Here is a 13,030-nt window from a genome sequence, read left to right as displayed (position 1 = left end):
AAAAAATAGAAGTAGATACTGAAAGCAATGAAAAATCCCCAAATCCCCACTACTTGGAACAGAAAACAAACATCACAAACTTGGTGGTTACTCTTTAGCGTCTCTCCTTCATTTTATTCCCTGATCTACGCGTTACCCTCAAAGGTAGCCACTGTGCCAAACTTGGTGTTTATGATTTTTATATAGTATATCAAAATGCTCTTATTGGTTACATATATTTGTGTGTGTGTGTGTGTGTGAGATATATATATATATATATATATATATATATATATATATCTCAACAAGGTGCAATAGTTTTTGTTTTTGGTTTTTGCCAGTCCTGGGGATTGAACTCAGGGCCTGAACCTCTCTGTGCTTAAGGCTAGTGCTCTCCCACTTGAGCCACACCACCACTTCTGGTTTTTTCTGAGTAGTTTATTGAAGATTAGAGTCTCATGGGATGCCTTTGAACTGTGATCCTCAGATCTCAGGTGTAAGCCACTGGCGCCAGGCAAGCATTTTTTTCTTTTGTTGGTCATGGGGCCTGAACTCTAGGCCTGGATGCTCTCCCTCAGCTCTTCAGCTCACAGCAAGTACTCTACCACTTGAGCCAAAGTGTTACTTCTGGCTTTTTCTGCTATGTGGTGCTGAGGAATCAAACCCAGGGCCTCATGCATGCAAGGCAAGCACTCTACCACTGTGCTACCTTCCCAGCTTGAGGCAAGCATTTCTTTAATAACATGGCTCAAACTGAAGTAAGTTTCTTTTTTTTTTTTTTTGTCGGTCATGGGGCTTGAACTGTCGGCCTGAGCACTGTCCCTCAGCTCTTCAGCTCAAGGCCAGCACTCTACCACTTGAGCTACAGCACCACTTCTGGTTTTCTGGTGGTTTTTATTGGAGATAAGAGTTTCACGGACTTTCCTGCCTGGGCTGGCTTTGAACCGTGATCCTCAGATTCCAGCCTCCTGAGTAGCTAGGATTACAGGCATGAGCCACCGGCACCCAGCTGAAGTATGTTTCTGTAGTACTGAGAAATGAACTCAAGGCCTCATATCATGCTAGATATTCTACCATTGAGCCCTAACCCTAACCCTCAAACCCAGCTTTACAATCAAACAACCAACCATGTATCATAAACATTTTCACCAGTACTTCCTGTCTAAATTGTGAGTTGGTATAATGAACCACTGAATGATATGGGAAAAAGTGCCACAAAACAAAAAATCTTGTAGTTAATGGTCTGAGTAACAGTTACTTTTTTTTTTTTTTTTTCTGGGTCAGTTCTGGGGCTTGAATTCTGGACAGCACTGGGTGCTGACCCTGAACTTTTGTGCTCAAGTGCTTTAGTGCTCCACTTGAGCAACAGCTCTACTTTTTTGTGGTTAATTGGAGATCAGTGTCTCATGAGTGACACTCCAGCTTTTCCTGGTTAATTGAAGATAAGCCTCATAGATTTTCTTGCCTGGAATAGTTTCAAACCTCGATCCATAGATCTCAGCCACCTGAGTAGCAAGGATTACAGGCATGAACCACTGGTGCCTGGTGCAGCTACTCTATATGTGTGTATGCTGGTACTAAAGACTGAACACAGGGCCTTGAGCTCTGGCTTAGCTTTGTCATTAAAGGCTGGCACTCTACTACTTGAGTCACACCTTCACTTCTGGCTTTTTTGTAGTTAACTGAAGATAAGAATGTCATGGACTTTTCTGCCCAGACTGGTTGGAACCGAGATACTCAGATTTCAGCCTAAGTTTTTGTTTTGTTTTGCTTTTTAATTTACTCAACAAATACTCCTGAAAACAAATATAACAAAAATATTGAAAGCATAACACTGTACAAGGCTTGTAGCAAGGAAAAAAATGACACAGATGCTAAAGTCAAGAGGATTACAGATAATGGAGATAAAACTTATTAAGGAATATAAAACAATAGTCAATAGGAAATAGAAGTGTTCTATGCCACCCATCAGAGCAGTTCAGAGAACATGTGAAGAAGGGGAGATAAGATAACTCAGAAAGAGAATAAAACATTCAAACTAATCTTACTTGAACAGACAAAAATTAATAAAATGAATGGAAGGAATGTGATTATTTAGGTAACAGAAGAATTCAGTTTGGCACAAAAAAACAGTAAACAAAAGATAGGTTTAGCTCAAGGGGATACTGAGTTAAGACTAAAATGTAGTTGTTTGCAATGAGAACAGCAGATGTTTGTATAAAAACAGCATCAGTTACTTATTCTGTACAAAGGTGAAAATCACAGTAGTGAAAGCTTGGACCTTGCAATCTGACAGCTTAAAATTTCCAGCTCTGCAACTCATTAGCTGTGTGATCCAGGCAGGACATTCACTATTCCGTCTGAGCCTGTTTCACTTACAAAACATGGGTAGTGACAGTATCTACCTTAAGGTGTGATGAGTGTAATCAGATGATGCATATAATAACTTAGGAACAGTGAAGCCCTTATTAGTAGTATTCAGTATGCTATCATCCAAAAGCCAATGAATTGATATTGCTCTAGTGGCAACACATAAAAGATTAGCAAAGTAAACCCATTTGCCTTTTCCTCAAATTTCTGTCTTCAGTGAAGTCTGAAACACACACACACACATACACGCAGGCACGCACGCACACACACACATCACACACCGCTGGTGGTTCTTGCCTGTTATTCTAGCTTCTGGGGAGGCCAAAACATAGAGGATCAAAGTTCAAAGTCAGTGAAGGGAGGGAGGGAATCTGGAAGACTCTCTATCTCCAATTAACCAGCCAAAGACACAGACTAGAGGTATAGTTCTAGTGTACAGCACAAGCTATAAGCAAAAAAGGCCCAACTGAGGAACTTGAAGCCAAAAAAAAAAAAAAAAAAAGAATAATCAGGAGCCTACTACAATAGCCAAGTGAAAGCAGTTGGGAATGAAGGAATACATAATACAAGAGGTATACTTGACAGCAGACTAGATGAGGTCAGCCAGAAACTGAGTTGAAGGCAGGGTAAATGGGAGAATTCATCCATTTCTTCAGAATGTATTTCCAGAGTAGCTGTCATTTTGTTGACATAAAGGCGAAGCCCCACCAGAGCTAAGGCACAGAAACTGACTTTAGTAAAGGTTTCATTTTGGATACAGTGAGTTCAAAGTGTATACTCCAGGACATAGAAGTAGAAATGCCTGATGATCAGTAGAAGGAATAGGTGGGACAAAGCTCATGTGAGAAAAACTAGACGCAATGCCACAATAACACACAATGAAATTAAGAGGGGGAAAAAATGGAAGCCCAGTGCTGGGGTAGCTCATGCCTATAATCCTAGCTGCTCAGAAACTGAGATCTGAGGATCTCGGTTCAAAAGCCAGCCCTGTCAGGAAAGTTTGTGAGACTCTCCAATTAACCACCAAAGAGTTGGAAGAGGCACTGTGGCTCAAATGGTAGAGCGCTAGCCTTGAGCACAAAGAAGCTCAGGAACAACATCTAGGCCCTGAGTTCAAGCTCCATGTTGGGAAAAAAAAATTAAATCTAAGTAGGAATCTTTGCATAGAAAAGATACAATAAAACAGAGGGAGAAATAAGAAAACACTATCATTGAGGGAAGGGAAGGAAGGTGAGAAAAGGCAAGAACTTCAGAGGCAGGAGGTGGCAATGAAACAAGATATTGAAGAAAAATGGGGGTGAGGCCCACTAAAAACACCTCTAAGTGTGGGGACACAGAGCTAACTGGTAGCCTCTGACAAGCTCAGAAAAGCAGCAAAGACAAACTATTTGACTCAAGGGACTTTAGAAAGCAGATGGGGGGGGGTGCTGGGAAGGGATCGGAAGGGGAAGGCAACAATGCTTGATAAGAAATGTACTCATTACCTTCCCCATGTAATTGTAACCCCTCTGAACTGTAGTTTCACAATAAAAAATTGCTATTTACAATATTAAAAAAAAAAAAAGAAAGCAGATGGGCATGGATAGGATGGGATGTTGAAGGAGCTGCAGATCTAAGGAAGACCTGTGAGCTGGAGGAAGCAGTCTAAGAGCCACAAGTGAGGAGACCTAGTGCAGTAGTTATCTGTGGAGAAAAGAAACATCTATTTCTTATAGAAGAAAAGGACTAGGGTGAGCACAGCATGTAACAGGAAGAGTCTAGGACTTTAGGAAACCTGGAATAACAAACTTGACACCCATATAAAGCACTGATCTTTAGAGTTCATAAAAATTTCAAATTTCTAATAGTCTACCCTCAAATTCATACTCTTTGTCATTTATAACTGACTAAAGCCAATAACTAACTAAAGTAATACTTTATGATGTCAGATATTCTAATTTCAGGCCTAAATTTTCATTTCATTTCCTTTTTGAGATTTTACTTCTCTGCTACAATTTCCTATTTATTCATGTTTATTTTGCTTTCTCTTCTTATGCATTGCCATAATAACTGTTTTTTGTTTTTTTGGATCCAGTTGTGGGGCTGGAACTCTGGGCCTGGGCACTGTCCCTCAGCTTTTCAGTTCAAGGCTAGCACTCTACCACTTGAGCTACAGCGCCACTTCCGGCTTTTTTTCTTTTTTGCTTATGTGGTGCTGAGGAATCAAACCCAGGGCCTCATGCATGCAAGGCAAGCGCTCTACCACTGAGCCACCTTCCCAGCCCATAATAACTGTTTTAAATCTTCTGTGTTAAACTTTTGGTCACTGTGGCATTAACCTCTATAATAGGTGATATTTTTTTGTCATGTCTAGTCATTTTAGATTAAATCCTAAAAAGTAGGATTATGGACTGTGGACTTTGTAAGATTCCTTAGGCTGGATTTATACTCTGTTATGTGCCCTTCATGTGGGCAGCAGCTAGCATCTCTGTTTAGCTCTTTTAGCCTTAGATGTGCTATGTGGACACTGATCTACAGTATACATATAGGATGTCCCCTTCACTTCCCAAATGGTATTCTGAATTCTGGTCCCTTTTCAAGCAAGAGTCTGTTAGCTCTATTTTAGCCATTTCATGCCACCAACTGAAGGACTTTCCCTCAGACTAGAAGCCATAGAAATGGAAACATCTATGGCTAGCCAGTCCTGGAATTTGAACTCAGGGCCTGAACTTTTTTGGACATGGCTAGCACTCTACCACTTGAGCCACAGCTCCACTTCCAGCTTTATGGTGGTTAACTGGAGAGTCTCACAGACTTTCCTGCCAGGTCTAGCTTTGAACCATGATCCTCAGATCTCAGCTTCCTGAGTAGGTAGGATTACAGGCGTGAGCCATTAGCACCCAGCTCATGTACTCATTTTTTAAAAAAATCTTTTCTTCAAGTTTATTGTTTTAGTCTGTAGAACTACTTCAATAGGAATTAATCATCTATCATTCTTTATCAGCTGTCCTAAAGAGTTTTAGTTTCAGGCTCCATTCACATTGTAATAAAAAGTATTGCCTAGTTGGTGGGAGGTAGCTCAGTAGTAGAGTACTTGCTTAATATGAGCAAGGTCCTGGGTTTGATACTAAGCATTATTAAAAAAAGATTATGAAAATCTGAGTAGCTGGATTACAGGCTAAGCATATTGAGAAGTTGGATTTACAAAAGGTAGATCCTAGTCAGGCACCAGCAGCTCACACCTGTAATTCTAGCTACTCAAGACACTGGTATCAAGATTGAGAAGTGAGCCTGGGCAGGAAAGTCCATGAGACTCATCTCCAATTAACCAACAAGCTAAAAATGGTGGTGTGGCTCAAGTGGTAGCATACCAGCCTTAGAGAAAAAGTTAAAAACAGCTCCCAGGCCAAGTTCAAGCTCCAGTAATGGCTCAACAAAAACAAAAAACCTTTTGCCATTTTAACACATAATCATTTTGTCTCAGCCTACAGTTTCGATCCACTGCAAAGCTATTAGACTTTTGTTTTCTTTTTTTGTACCAGGACTTGAAGCCTCATATTCTCATTTGGCTTGCTTGCTCACTCAGATGGCACTCTACCACTTGAGCTATGCTTCCAACCTGGCTTTCTGTTGGTTAATTGGAATGAAATCTCTCCAACTTCTCTGCTGGAGTAAAAACCACAGGTGCTTTGAACCTGGTCCTTCTAGGTCTCAGTCTTCTGGGTAGTTAGAATTATAGGCATGTGCCACTACTGCCTAGCTTAGAATATTTTCTAATAAACCTATTTTGCAAATTATTAGCTAAGCTTTTTCTTCCTCTCTTTTCCTTCCCCTCCTTTCTTTCTTCTGGGGATTAACCCAAGTCTTTATGGTGCATGTACTCTACTACTGAAAAAACTTCTAGGGGTTGGAAGGTGGCTCAGTGGTAGAGCGCTTGCCTTGCATGCCTGAGGCCTTGGGTTCGATTCCTCAGCACCACATAAGCAAAAAGAAAAAAAAAGCCAGAAGTGGCACTGTAGCTCAAGTGGTAGAGCACTAGCCTTGAGCTGAAGAGCTGAGGGACAGTGTCCAAGCCCAGAGCTCAGGCCCCATGACCGGACCCAAAAAAACAAAAAAAACCCTTCTAGCCCTATCTAGGATTTTTATATAACCTTTGCTAATCATTTGACCATTCATGTTAGTTTTTGTGCCATGTGGAATGGCCAAAATTTCCCACACATATAGAAAGATCTTAAAAATTACATTTAAGAAATTTTGGTAGAAATTCTAAGATGCGAGAGAGATTACAGGAAAACTTAAAAGAAACAAAATTTAAAATTTATCTGTCATCAAAGCAACATTAACAACAACAAGCTTAGTACTAGTATTTAAAAGACAACAAAAACCTTATTTACCTTTTTTTTTTTTTTTGGTCGTGGGGCTTGAACTCTGGGCCTGGGCGCTGTTGCAGAGCTCTTCGCCTCAAAGAGAGAACTCTACAACTTGAGCCACAGCACCATTTCTGATTTCCTGAGTGGTTTATTGGAGATAAGAGTCTCACTGACTTCCCTGCCTGGGCTGGCTTTGAACAGGGATCCTCAGATCTCAGCCTCCTGAGTAACTTGGATTATAGGCCTGAGCCACTGGCACCTGGCTTTATTTACCTTCTAAAGTGTAGCAACTCTTGATCAGTTCAAACTAAGTAAGATGAAACAAGTTTATACTAATCTTTATGTTTAATTGGTTATTTGCTTGACAATCAACATCACTGGTTTTGTTTAAAAAAAATCCACTGCATTGGACTGTACTCTCAGATCTAAGTAGCCAGAATGATATTCTGGATCACACTGCTCTTCATTCTGTCAGGATGTTAAGAAGCCTTGTAAAAAATAAACAAAAAAGAATAAAGGGATTAAAGTGCTCTTTTTGAGGAAAAACTTATATTCTCTGTGTCACTGAGATTTGATGCTTAATTAAGATAAGAAAATTGTCAGAGACATATTTCATGATTTCTAACCTACTTACTATGGCTATAAAATAAAAACTATTCCAAGTGCTATATTATAAAAGACATAATTTGCCAGGCGTTGGTGGCTCACACCTGTAATCCTAGCGACTCAGGAAAGCTGAGATCTGAGGATCACAGTTCAAAGCCAGCCCAGGCAAAAAAGTCCATGAGACTCTTATCTCCAATAAACCACTAGAAAAAACAGAAAGTGGTTCTCTGGCTCAAGTGGTAGAGCACTCGCCTTGAGCTGAAAAGTGCAGGGACAGAACCCAAGCCCAGAGTTCAAAGGCCCAAGACCAGTCAGTCCTGGTGCTTGAACTGGGGGCCTTGCCACTGCCTCTGAGCTTTTTTTTTTTTTTTTTATTTGTGAAGATACTGTACAGAGGGGTTACAATTACATGGGCAGGATAATGCGTACATTTCTTACCAAGCATTGCAGCCTCCTCCTTTTGTTTACCTTCACATCCCTTCCCAGCCTCCCCCCTTGAGCTTTTTTTGCTCAGTGTTAGTGCTCTACCACTTTGAGCCACAGCACCGCTTCTGGTTTTCTGGTGGGTAATTGCAGATAAGAGTATCACAGACTTTTCTACTTTGGCTGGCTTTGAACCATGATCCTCAGATCTCAGTCTCCTGACTAGCTAGGATTACAGGCGTGAGCCACCCACACCCAGCTACACACACACACACACACACACACACACACACACACACACACACTCACACACACACACACACACACACACACACACACATATTTTTTGTGAGTGCTGGTTTTAGGGCTTGAACTCAGGGCCTAAGTGTTGTCTTTGAACTTTTTTTCTTTTTTTTTCAAGGCTAGCACTCTACCACTTGAGCCACAGCTCCACTTCCAACTCTTTTGAAGTTCACTGGAAGTAAGAGTCTCATGGATTTTCCTGCCTGGGCTGGCTTTGAACCTTAATCCTTATATCTCAGCCGCCTACATAGTAAAAATTATAGGCATGAGCAACTGGCATCTGGCTGAAAAAAATTAAGAAAAAGAATTATGCCCATATTCCTTTATACTTACTTTCATAATATCTAAAAATGATATAGCAACCCCATATCTGAAACTAGGACCTGAGGTAGAATTGGTCCTATATTCTAGACATATATTTATGAAAATGTACAGATGTTAGAGAAGTAGCTGTAGATGATACAGGAAGAGCAGTTACGCTCTAGCAACTTTTAACTGAATAAGGAAATGTTAGTATGGGCCTCCTGTCTGTTGACACCAACAGCCTTCTCTGTCTCCAACCCTGCTGTGGAAAGCCTGATAAAGCCATAGCACCAGGTCAACAAAAGGTAACACAGAGTATAAACTGCAAGAACTTAAAGCAAAACAAAACAAAAAATACAGAACCCCGTGAGGAAGATTCTTCTTAGCCCGTAGACAGATAGATAGATAGATAGACAGTCAGACAGACAGATAGATGGATGTAGGTATTTCTGACAGAAAAAAAAAATCAGGTACTCACGCTAGTAGACCTGGAGAACACAGTGAGCAAGAGCAATGATTATTTATGGGGTAAGTCAACCAACACTTCTTTTGGCAGAGAACATGAACATATTACAGAGTTCCATGAACGTATTACCCACCTGGACTAATGAAACCCTTTGCTTAAAGGGCCTACCTTTTTCAGAAGAAATGAAACATCTGTGTATAACTTATTTATAAACAGGGAAGAAATGAATTAGAAAAATTTTAAAAACTTAACACTATGAATACTTTTCCTCCAAATTGGAAAAAAATATTTTTCAAAATGGGGGGTGGGGAGAGCTAGGAGCCAGTGGCTCACACCTATAATCCTAGCTACTCAGGAGGCTACTCAGATTTGAGAATCATAGTTCAAAACCAGCCTGGGCAGGAAGGTCTGTGAGACCCCCCCCCCTTTTTTTTTGGTCGGTCGTGGGGCTTGAACTCTGAGCTTGGGTGCTGTCCCTGTGCTCTTCAGCTCAAGGCGAGTGCTCTACCACTTGAACCACAGTGCCACTTCCAGTTTTCTAGTGGTTTTTATTGGAGATAAAGAGTCTCACAGACTCTCCTACCCAGGCTGGCTTTGAATTGTGATCCTCAGATCTCAGCCTCCTGAGTAGCTAGGATTACAGGCGTGAGCCACCCAGCACCCAGCTTCTGTGAGACTCTTATCTCCAATTAACCACCAGAAAACCAGAAGTAGCACTATGGCTCAAAGTTATAGAGCACTAACCTTGAGCAAAAAAGCTCAGGGACAGGGTCCAGGCCTTGAGTTCAAGCCCCAAGACCAGAGGGCAGTGTATATGGGAGAAACAAGTATAAATAAAACCAAGTAATAATCCTCAGATTTATGATTGCTTTACTTCTTCCACTCTTTTTCAAAAGTTCAAGTAGCAGTATCTTTCCTATGGTAGGGGAATATAGTACTATTGTCAATATCTACTGTTATGAAGAGTAATACTATATCCAAAGCCTTGTGCTAAATGCCTTACATACAATCTTTTTTTTTGCCAGTCCTAGGCCTTGAACTCAGGGTCTAGACACTGATCCTGAGCTTCTTTTGCTTAAGGATAATACTCTACCACTTGATCCACAGCACCACTTACAGACTTTTCTCTTTATGTGGCACTAAGGAATTGAACCAATGGCTTCATGCATGCCAGGCAAGCACTCTACCAGTGAGCCATATTCCCAGCCCATACAATTTCTTTCAACCCCCATGGTACTAATGTATTATTTTCACTATTTGTATTTTGCAGATAAGGACGAAATTTATATTTAGGACACACAACTAAAAATGCCATGAAGCAGAGATCAAAAAACCCCATCTAACTCCATTGCTTGTGCTGGTAACTAGCAAATTAAGAACACCTTTTCCTCTCAAAGGGCTGGAGTTTGCAAGTTCTGTGGATTAAATAAACAGAAATGAGTGGTGTAAAAGTATTTTACATTTTCAAGGTAAGAGCACCTGCATTGTTTTTTGTTTGGTTATGAAGGTTTAACTCTGGGCCTGGGCACTGTCCCTGAGCTCTTCAGCTGAAGGCTAGTGCTCTACCACTTGAGCTACAGCGCCACTTCCAGTTTTCTGGAGGTTAATTGGAGATAAGAGTCTCATGGACTTTCCTGCCCAGGCTGGCTTTGAAGCACCATCTTCAGATCTCAGACTCCTTAGTAGCTAGGATTACAGGCATGAGCCACCAGGGCCAGGCTTGCACTTTAACTTTAAAAAAAGGGGGGGAGGGGGAATCTATAATATGAAATTTCCAACTCTTTTCTGGCCATTACTACTGAAATGGACAAGTTGGTGAAACACTACCTACAGATTATAGCGAATAAATCACTTTGGTTCAGTAGTAGGAGGGCATTATGCAATACTTCCCAGCACTGCCCTGGCTAGGATATTTTATGGCCAAGGCCCTTGGGCCCCTCCTCCCCAGCTAGACAGCCTGGCTCCTTAGCATTCCCCTCAGGAGATAGGGTGGAAGCACATAGCTCCACTTTCTAAACGTAGAGGGCAGCTGAAAGTCCTAGTTGGCCTCTCTGGGCAACCACAGGCGCCAATAAATCAGCCACAGGCGATTCTCTCACTCCCTTCCTGGTTTGAAGTGGGAGCTCGATATAATGCATAAGGGCACTGACTAGACTTGAAAGATAAGTGATCTAGGCTTAAATTCCTCTGCAAATGATTACATCAGCACAGTCAGGTAAATCTCTCTGACCTCATTTCCTCAGGCTCCTAACATTATTTGTAACACAGAGACAACAAGACCTTCTCTTTTTAGTAAGGCTTCAAAATTCACCCATGAAAGCAGTGGGAATGGAAGTTGTCCCACTGATGGTACTTAAAAAATATGAACCAAACTTGAGAAATCATTTTTACTATATCCAAAACGACATCTAGGGTGGGTCTGGGCAAAAAGGGTAGGGTGGGTCTTGTGGACTCCCTTCCTGTTTTCTTGCTATCCCCTTATGTATTATGATTTCCTAATGGCATCTCTAGCCATCAAACTGAATTTATGTCTAGCACACCAGCAGCACTCCATAATGGGTAAAGGAGTCTTCCTTTACCCTTAAGTCAAACACATCCAGACTGCTAAGAGAATGTGATGCCTTAACCTAAAGGAACAACCAACTGTCTGTGACAACTGTCTATGATTCTCGCAGACACCAGAAATGAAGAGATGTGTGGTATGGGCTCCAAAATCATTACAGTCTCTCCTAGACACTGAGCTACTTCACCTGGCCGAGCCCGATTTCTCAATGAACTTGAGAAATTTTCAAGGCAACTGTAATCACCGCTGGTGAATACACTGCCCAGAGCAGGTTAAACTGGCAGTTTCATTCTTGGTACAGAGGGAATGACACGACAAAAGTGACTGCAGATGTCACGTTCAGCTATTGAGAGGTAAGACCCAGACTAAGCAACGAAGTGCTCATCAGGTCTGAAAAGGAAAAGGATGAACTGGATTTTATATGAGGTCTAAAGCTTGGCGAGATTCTAAAGTTGACAGAATATATGAGAGAATCAACAGCCCCTTCAAAAGCACTTGAGTTTCAAAGGAAAGAATGCCAAGTTGGATCCCTTTGCAATGGAGGAAGAACACCGGTGTTAATTTATAAAACACGTTTGTTAGCTGCGGTCAGTTCCCAGATACTTTGCTAGGCGTTGCCCAAGCAACTGATAACAGCTTGATTTCTTCAAATAATGACGGCGATGATAAGATGGTTCAGGCTTCAAAACGAAACACTGGGTTTGCATGGGAGCTAAACATTTAAAAAAGAAAGAAAGAAGAGAATAGTCGGAGTAGGCGGGCCTCCTCCCCTAGAATCTGGGAGCTCACACACTGGAGGGGAAGGAAGGGTAGTGGTCGCTCCGTCCCCGTAGCCCAGCCAGCAAATCCGCGCAGGCCCGGGCGCCCAGGGGAAGCAGCCTCGGGCCTCGCCCGTGCGGGGTGGCAGCAGGCCCCGCAGCCAACAGGACTCCATGCCTCTGCGAAGGCCCCGCGCGCCATCCCCGCCAGCGTCAGGCCCCGGCGGCCCGCAGCGAAGGTAGGTCAGGGAATCCATTGCGCCCCGAGCTCTGCCGCGGTTGCCATTTTCCTCCTGCGCCCAGCCTGACATCTCAAACGGACCAGAAACGCCCTTCACCCCGGCTACTTGCATCGGCCCCCGCGACCCGTGCAGCAGCCGCCGCCCCGGGTGGTTCGCGGCGGGAGGGACTGAGCCCGGAGCAGCCCACAGGGGCTGGGCCGGGACGCTTACCCAGACTCCGCCGCGGCGGCGGGCCGGCTCCTCCGTGCGGGAGGGGCGGGCTCCCGCGCGGCGCACAGCACGCAAAGGCGCCGTTCACGCACCCCGGGGCCCGCTCTCGCGCGGCTTCCCGCGCCAGCCGCCGTGCGGTGGAACCACGTGACCGTGCGCCTGGTAGCCGAAGAACCCGCGGCGCCGGAGCTGGTGTGCGTGCGTGCGTGCGTGCGTACGTGCGCGCCAGCCCGCCGGAGTGGCCGGGCGGGGGTCGGCCCGCGCGCTGAGTACCGCCGCCACAAGTCCCCTGTCGTGACTCTGGGCGGAAGCGTGGGGACGAGCCTGAGCGTCACGGGCTCCCCACACACAGCCGCGTGACCCGGGGACTTTCCCCGGGGTGTGCAAAAACACGGGCGCCCCTTCAGTCCGGGCGGGGGCGGGGAGAATGCGCCCGCGTGTTCGGCGGGACCGGGGTG

The 13,030-nt window shown here is 43.5% G+C and overlaps 2 protein-coding genes across 2 annotated transcripts in view; one reads left to right on the top strand and one right to left on the bottom strand.

The window, feature by feature from the left end:
• The window catches only part of Zbtb25 (zinc finger and BTB domain containing 25), a 41,511-nt gene extending 28,760 nt beyond the window's left edge, over nucleotides 1-12,751 (bottom strand). The window contains exon 1 of the mRNA XM_013015207.1: nucleotides 12,573-12,751. The gene's annotated coding sequence lies outside the window, so the exon portion shown is untranslated. The remainder of the gene's footprint in view (nucleotides 1-12,572) is intronic.
• Nucleotides 12,752-13,006: 255 nt separating this feature from the next.
• Zbtb1 (zinc finger and BTB domain containing 1) overlaps nucleotides 13,007-13,030 on the top strand; it is a 34,369-nt gene continuing 34,345 nt past the window's right edge. Inside the window, exon 1 of the mRNA XM_013015770.1 lies at nucleotides 13,007-13,027. The gene's annotated coding sequence lies outside the window, so the exon portion shown is untranslated. The remainder of the gene's footprint in view (nucleotides 13,028-13,030) is intronic.

The sequence above is a fragment of the Dipodomys ordii genome, unplaced genomic scaffold (genome assembly GCF_000151885.1).
Source record: "Dipodomys ordii isolate 6190 unplaced genomic scaffold, Dord_2.0 Scaffold2, whole genome shotgun sequence".
In the NCBI taxonomy this organism is placed as follows: domain Eukaryota; kingdom Metazoa; phylum Chordata; class Mammalia; order Rodentia; family Heteromyidae; genus Dipodomys; species Dipodomys ordii.
The sequence above is the reverse complement of the archived record's forward strand: the minus strand, read 5'-3'. Positions and strand labels throughout refer to the sequence as shown.